This window comes from Rhinopithecus roxellana, chromosome 10, assembly GCF_007565055.1.
Source record: "Rhinopithecus roxellana isolate Shanxi Qingling chromosome 10, ASM756505v1, whole genome shotgun sequence".
Taxonomy (NCBI): Eukaryota; Metazoa; Chordata; class Mammalia; order Primates; family Cercopithecidae; genus Rhinopithecus; species Rhinopithecus roxellana.
This window is the reverse complement of record NC_044558.1, coordinates 79207373-79214089: the sequence shown is the minus strand read 5'-3', so window position 1 is coordinate 79214089 and position 6717 is coordinate 79207373. Positions and strand designations below refer to the sequence as shown.

The 6717-nt window shown below is 41.3% G+C and overlaps 1 pseudogene across 1 annotated transcript; it reads right to left on the bottom strand.

Annotated features, from left to right (window-relative positions):
• Positions 1-905: 905 nt before the first annotated feature.
• On the bottom strand, positions 906-1390 carry LOC104666344 (annotated as a pseudogene). Its single transcript, XR_748538.2, has one exon. The product of XR_748538.2 is annotated as a 60S ribosomal protein L31 pseudogene (transcript).
• Between the last annotated feature and the right edge of the window lie 5327 nt (positions 1391-6717).

Genomic DNA, 6717 nt, shown 5'->3' with positions numbered 1-6717 from the left:
CCTAGGGGTTTGGAAAGGTTATTACTGGAAGCTACAATAGGCAGCTGCAAATACTATGGAAAAGCTTATAGAATAGTCTTGGATGAAAATGTAAATACATGTATGAAGAAAGCACACGTTTTGGCCAGATTTGATTTATTATTTTGCAAAATAGGCCGGGCGCGGGTGGCTTAAGCCTGTAATCCCAGCACTTTGGGAGGCCGAGACGGGCGGATCACGAGGTCAGGAGATCGAGACCATCCTGGCTAACATGGTGAAACCCCGTCTCTACTAAAAAAAAGTACAAAAAACTAGCCGGGCGAGGTGGCGGGCGCCTGTAGTCCCAGCTACTCGGGAAGCTGAGGCAGGAGAATGGCGTAAACCCAGGAGGCGGAGCTTGCAGTGAGCTGAGATCCGGCCACTGCACTCCAGCCTGGGTGGCAGAGCGAGACTCCGTCTCAAAAAAAAAAAAAAAAGAAAATCAATGCGGTGTCTTCACTGTGGCAGTTCTAGAGGGAGGCTCGCTCTATGGTTGACGTGTGGAAATTTGTGGAATGCAAGTGTTCAGATGAAGATGTCATTAAAATATGAGGGGGTTTTATCTTCAGATCTCTTAAGTGTTCAGTCTTTCTTATTTCTTCTGTATTTCCCAGGGTCTTATTCTGACTGAGCTTCTCATGCTCTGAAAGGCTGGAGGCCAAAATGGCCTCACTAAGGAGTGAATGACTGATAGAGACTCTGGGATCAGTAGGATGCAGCAGCAGGTCATGTTGCTTCCCTCTTTCTGGAATGGATATCCTGTTCACAATCTTAGCAGAAATAACCCTCTCATGGGGCAATATTTCGTAAAGTGCATTTACACGTCACCTTCACAGTTTTTGGCAAATGAACTTAACATTTGTGGCTTTATATATTTAACATTTTTCTTTTTTTTTTTTTTTCAATTTTATAACTTTATTTGATGTATTTGATGATCAGCAATTAGTTCTCATCCACATTGACTGTCTGTAGATTTTTGAAAGTGGTAACAGGTACATAGGTAACCAAAGTATAGAGCTTATTTGGTGAATCTTCATCCTCATCACGTTTTCTGGACAGCCGCACACGGATTCGGTATGGGACATTCCTTATTCCTTTGGCCCAGACAGCTTTGTTGAGCCTGGTATCAATGCGCACATCTGGAGTTCCCATCTCCTTCATGGCAAATTTCCGAATCTCTTTGAGTGCCCGAGGGGCACGCTTCTTGAAGCCCACTCCATGGATGCGCTTGTGAATGTTGATGGTGTATTCTCGGGTCACCACCTCGTTGATGGCAGAACGGCCCTTTTTATTCTCGCCACCCTTCTTTGTGGGAGCCATTCTGCCGGGTCCAAGTTAGAAAGGAAGAGCGCGAGGTATTGTGGGAGAAAGAAAGCCGCAGTTGCAAGTACCTTAACATTTTTCTTTAAATTAATTCACATTTTAGACTTGAAAAACTAAATTCAGCCACACATCAAGTAAACAATTCATGAAACCATGAGTTTTGTGTGTTACCTTTCTTAATACACATTAAGATGTTAAAGTTTTTCAAAGATCTTACAAATTTATCTAGGTACCAGCTAAAATAATCTTAAATATTGCCTGTAGTATAAATTCCGCAGTTAGAAACTTTCTGTGGAACATTATTCCTGTTTTTGGTTTGTTTTGACTTCTGTTTTTCCTCTAATTCTATTCGACTGGGTCTACAAATCCACCAGGATCCAGTGCCTGGCCGTGTTGTTCTCTTTGCAGAAGACTGAAATACAGACCTACTGTTTATTCTTTTTTTAAAAAATACAGTACAACTGCGTTTTTGTAATAGAGCCCTTAACACATCTGGAAGAGAACACTGGCTCTTCAGTTCCACCTGTCCTTTTCTAAGTTTCTGAGACCCACTAGAGTCCAGTTTATTGTTTGTGTTAGGAAAAGGATAATAATAATGCTGAATTCTGCTACTGCACCTGTTCCACCTGCCCCTATACAGAGAATGAGCATAGATTTGTCACAATCATAAAGTCTTTAAGATGGATATAGAAGTCTGTAAGTATTTTCTAATGGTAGAAAAGACCTTGAAAGAATTATTTTCTTCTTCTTGAAGCCTACTGTTCAGGGTGAACATTTTTGAAGGTGGCTGCACCTTAAACTATGTCAGCTTTGATTTTTAAAAAGTGATGTTTCTGAGAGGCCTAACTTTGAAAAAGGTCATCCTTAGCAAAACTCAAATTTCTTATGATGTATTTCCTGGGCTTGGAAAATACAATTTTACTAAAAACAAAAGATAAACTGGCATATAATCTTCATAAATATCAATGTGTGAAGACTCCCTGCATTTGGAATTACCAAATAAAATACAGGACTTCCAATGCCCAGTTAAATTTGAATTTCAGACAAACAGCAATGGTTTTTTTTCAGTCATAAATATTTTATGAGACATACTTACAATAAAAATCATTTGTTGCTTGTCTGAAATTCAAATATAGCTGGAAATCCTTTTTTATTATTATAAATAAAAAATTTATTTTCTAAATGTGGCTTACCTATTTGTTATCTATGTATTCCATGGGCAGGTTTTAGTTGAATAAATTGAAATTCCTTAAATATTAAGTGTTTTGAAATATCTGAACCAAATTTCAGAAGCTCATCTGCAAATGAACTAAAAATGGTGATGATGCATTTTTTCCTGGCTGACCTTTATGATGGACATAATTTATCATTCTCACATCATTATTACAGTGGGGAGACAGCATTCCAGGGAGATAGTATCTGCCTGCTTACACTATGATGGGCCTAAACAAATCACTCACTCTGAAATTCCCTAAGCCTTCTGTTCCCCACCTAAGAGCCTGGTGTGGAGTCCCCCACCTCTTCCCTTGAGGAAGGCCACCTTAGGGAAGCAAATCCAAGTCCGTGGAGGGCTGTGTATTAGTCTGTTTTCACACTCCTGATAACGTCATACCTGAGACTGGGTAATTTATAAAAGAAAGAGGTTTAATGGACTCACAGTTCCACCTGGCTAGGGAGGCCTCATAATCATGGTGGAAGGTGAAAGGCACATCTTACATGGCAGCAGGCAAGAAAGAATGAGAGCCAAAAGACATGGGAAACCCCTTATAAAATCATCAGATCTTGTGAGACTTACTCATTACCATGAGAACAGTATGGGGGAACCACCTCCATGATTCAAGTATCTCCTACAGGGTCCTTCCCACAACAATGGGAATTATGAAAGCTACAATTTGAGATGAGATTTGGGTGGGGACACAGCCAAACCATATCATTCCACCACTGGCCCCTCCCAAATGGCATGTTTTCACATTTCAAAACCAATCATGCCTTTCTAACAGTCCCCCAAAGTCTTAACGCATTTCAGCATTAACTCAAATGTCCACAGTCCAAAGTCTCAACTGAGATGAGGCAAGTTCCTACTGCCTATGAACCTGTAAAATCAAAAGCAAGTTAGTTATTTCCTAGATACCTAGATACAATGGGGGTACAGGCATTAAGTAAATACATCTGTTCTATATGGGAGAAATCGGCCAAAACAAAGGGGCTAAAGGCCCCCATTCAAGTCCAAAATCCAGTGGAGCAGTCAAATCTTAAAGTTTCCAAATGATCTCCTTTGACTCTATGTCTCACATTGAGGTCATGCTGATGCAAGAGGTGGGTTCCCATGGTCTTGGGCAGCTCTGCCCCCATGACTTTGCAGGGTACAGCCCCCCTTCTGGCAGCTTTTACAGGCTGGCACTGAGTGTCTGCAGCTTTTCCAGGCTCATGCTACAAGCTGTCAATGGAGCTACCATTCTGGAATCTGGAGGGCAGTGGTGCTTTTCTCACAGCTCCACTTGGCAGTGCTCCAGTGGGGACTCTGTGTGGGGGCTTCAACCCCATATTTCCCTTCCTCAATGCCCTAGCAGAGGTTCTCTCCATGAGAGCCCTGCTTGTGCAGCAAACTTCTGGCTTGACATCCAGGCATTTCCATACAGCCTGTGAAATATAGGTGGAAGTTCCCAAACATCAATTCTTGACTTCTGTGCACTTGCAGGCTTAATACCATGTGGAGTATTAAGGCTTGGGGCTTGTGCCCTCTGAAGCCATGGCCTGAGCTGTACCTTCACCCCTTTTAGCCATGGCTAGAGTGGCTGGGACTCAGGGTGCTGAGTTGCTAGGCTGCACACAGCAGGGGGGGCACTGGTCCTGGCCCACAAAGCCATTGTTTTCCTCCTAGGCCTCCAGGCCTGTGATGGGAGGTGCTGCTGCAAAGGTCTCTGACATGCCTTGGAGACATTTTCCCCATTGCTTTGTGATGAACATTTGTCTTCTCGTTACTCATGCAAATTTCTGCAGTCAACTTGAATTTCTCCTCAGAAAATGGATATTTCTTTTCTATCACATCATAAGGCTGCACATTTTCCAAACTTTTATGTTTCCCTTTTAAAACTGAATGCTTTTAACAACATTCAACTCACCTCTTGAATATTTTGTTGCCTAGAAATTTCTTCCACCAGATGCCCTACATCATCTCTCTCAAGTTCAAGGTTCCACATATATCTAGGGTGGGGGCAAAATGTCACTAGTGTCTTTGCTAAACCATAGCAAGAGTCACCTTTCCTCCAGTTCCCAACAAGTTTCTCATCTCCATCTGAGACCACCTCAGCCTGGATTTCATTGTCTATATTATCATCATGGTTTTTGTCAAAGCCATTCAACGAGTCCCTCGAAAGTTCCAAACTTTCCCACATTTTCCTGTCTTCTTCTGAGCCCCCCAAACTGTTCCAACCTCTGCCTGTTACCCAGTTCCAAAGTCGCTTCCACATTTTTGGATATCTTTACAGCAGTGTCCCACTCTATTGCTACCAATTTACTGTGTTAGTCAATTTTCATGCTGCCAATAAAGACATAGCTGAGACTTGATAATTTGTAAAGAAAAATAATTTTAATGGACTAACAATTTCACATGGCTGGAGAGGTCTCCCCCACAATCATGGTGGAAGGTGAAAGGCATATCTTACATGGCTGCAGACAAGAGAGAATGAGAGGCAAGTGAAAGGAGAAACCCCTTGTAAAATCATCAGATTGCGTGAGACTTATTCACTACCACGAGAACAATATGGGGGAAACCAACCCCCTGATTCATTTATCTCCCACCAGGTCTCTCCCATAACACGTAGGAATTATGGGAGCTACAGTTCAAGATGAAATTTGGGTGGGACCAAACCATATCAGATTGCATTCCATTATTGCATTATACCACCTTGTCTCTCCACAGAAACGTACTGAAGCCATCCTGTGCCCAGCTCCATAGATAAATCTTAGGAAGATGGTAGTTACATGCGTCACAGTTACTCTTGTAACTGAATGAAGATGGAACCCTCCTCTTAATCAGACATGATCAGTGATTACATGTGGAATCTCAGGTGACCATGCTCACAGCTGCTCTAATACTTTTCTGGGAAAAGCCAAGTTCTGTAGGGGGCTTGTGTAAAATGCAGGGATATAGTTAATTAGCTGAAATACACTATCCACATTAATGATAAACTGTACGACTCTGAGATGAACAGTCCTCTGCACAGTTGTTCTCATCTTCATAGCAACCTCTGCATTCATCCCAAAGACACCTCCAAAGGTGCACAGGACTCATGAGCACCCTGCAGACAGACGCCAGCCTACGAACTCTTGATTTCCACCAAGGTCCCGAAAACTATGTGATCCACAGAGACGTATTTTCAAGGAACAGTCAAGACTCTTACGGAATATCTGCATAATATTTACACATTGGAGAAACTCTGTGTTGAGACCCTGACTTACCCAAAAGAGAAAGTGTAACCTAGAGGAAAATTTAAATTATGGCATTCCAAACACAGAATTTGCTAGCTTCTTTATGTCCCCAAGTTACCTACACTGAAATGGGGAAGTTGTTAGGACACAGAATCTGAAAGGAGGAAAAAAGATTTTGATAGGCTGGAACTTTGGACCTGATGTAACAAGATTAGAAGAAATAAATGTAAAGTTCTATATTTATATCTAAATGCATTTTCAAAAATAACGTACATCCATATAAATAAATAAATAAACAAACAAACAAAACCCCCTTTACAAGTGTATGATTCGGGAAATGTAGCCTAAAAGCAAGGTCTATGAAGAAAAGCCTTGGATAATTTTATCAATAATAGACTCCATATATGTCAGTTGCTAAATGAGGCTTCCCAAAGTACTAATGTGGTATTTAACAGCAACAAATGGTGCCTGTTTTCTAGAAAAGAGGTCAAAATACAACTAGCAACTCAACTGAAAGCCATGTTAGCATATAATTGTTTGATTATATTTGATATTGGACATAGAATTTAAAACTTAAATTACCTGCTGCATATAAGATATAAAAAATAGGCAATATTGAGTAGGAAACTGGATTTCTGTTGTTCTTGAAAAGCTTAAAGCTAGGCTCACATTCCTGCCTGGTTAACATCAGCTGGGACTGAGTGGCAACTAACTGTTATATGGTGCTTGTGGTCTCCAACTGACCTCAGTCCCCACGACTCTCTCCTGTGTCTCTGGTATTAAGGTTGAAGGGCACAAGCCACTTCCCATCACACATAGCCTCTTGATTTTTAATATTAGAGTTCACAAAATAAAGTGAAAAATGAATGTATACTGGTCTGTACACAAAGTGGGCAACAAATGACAGACCTCACTTTGTCACTCTGTCCTAGAATTCCGTGGCAC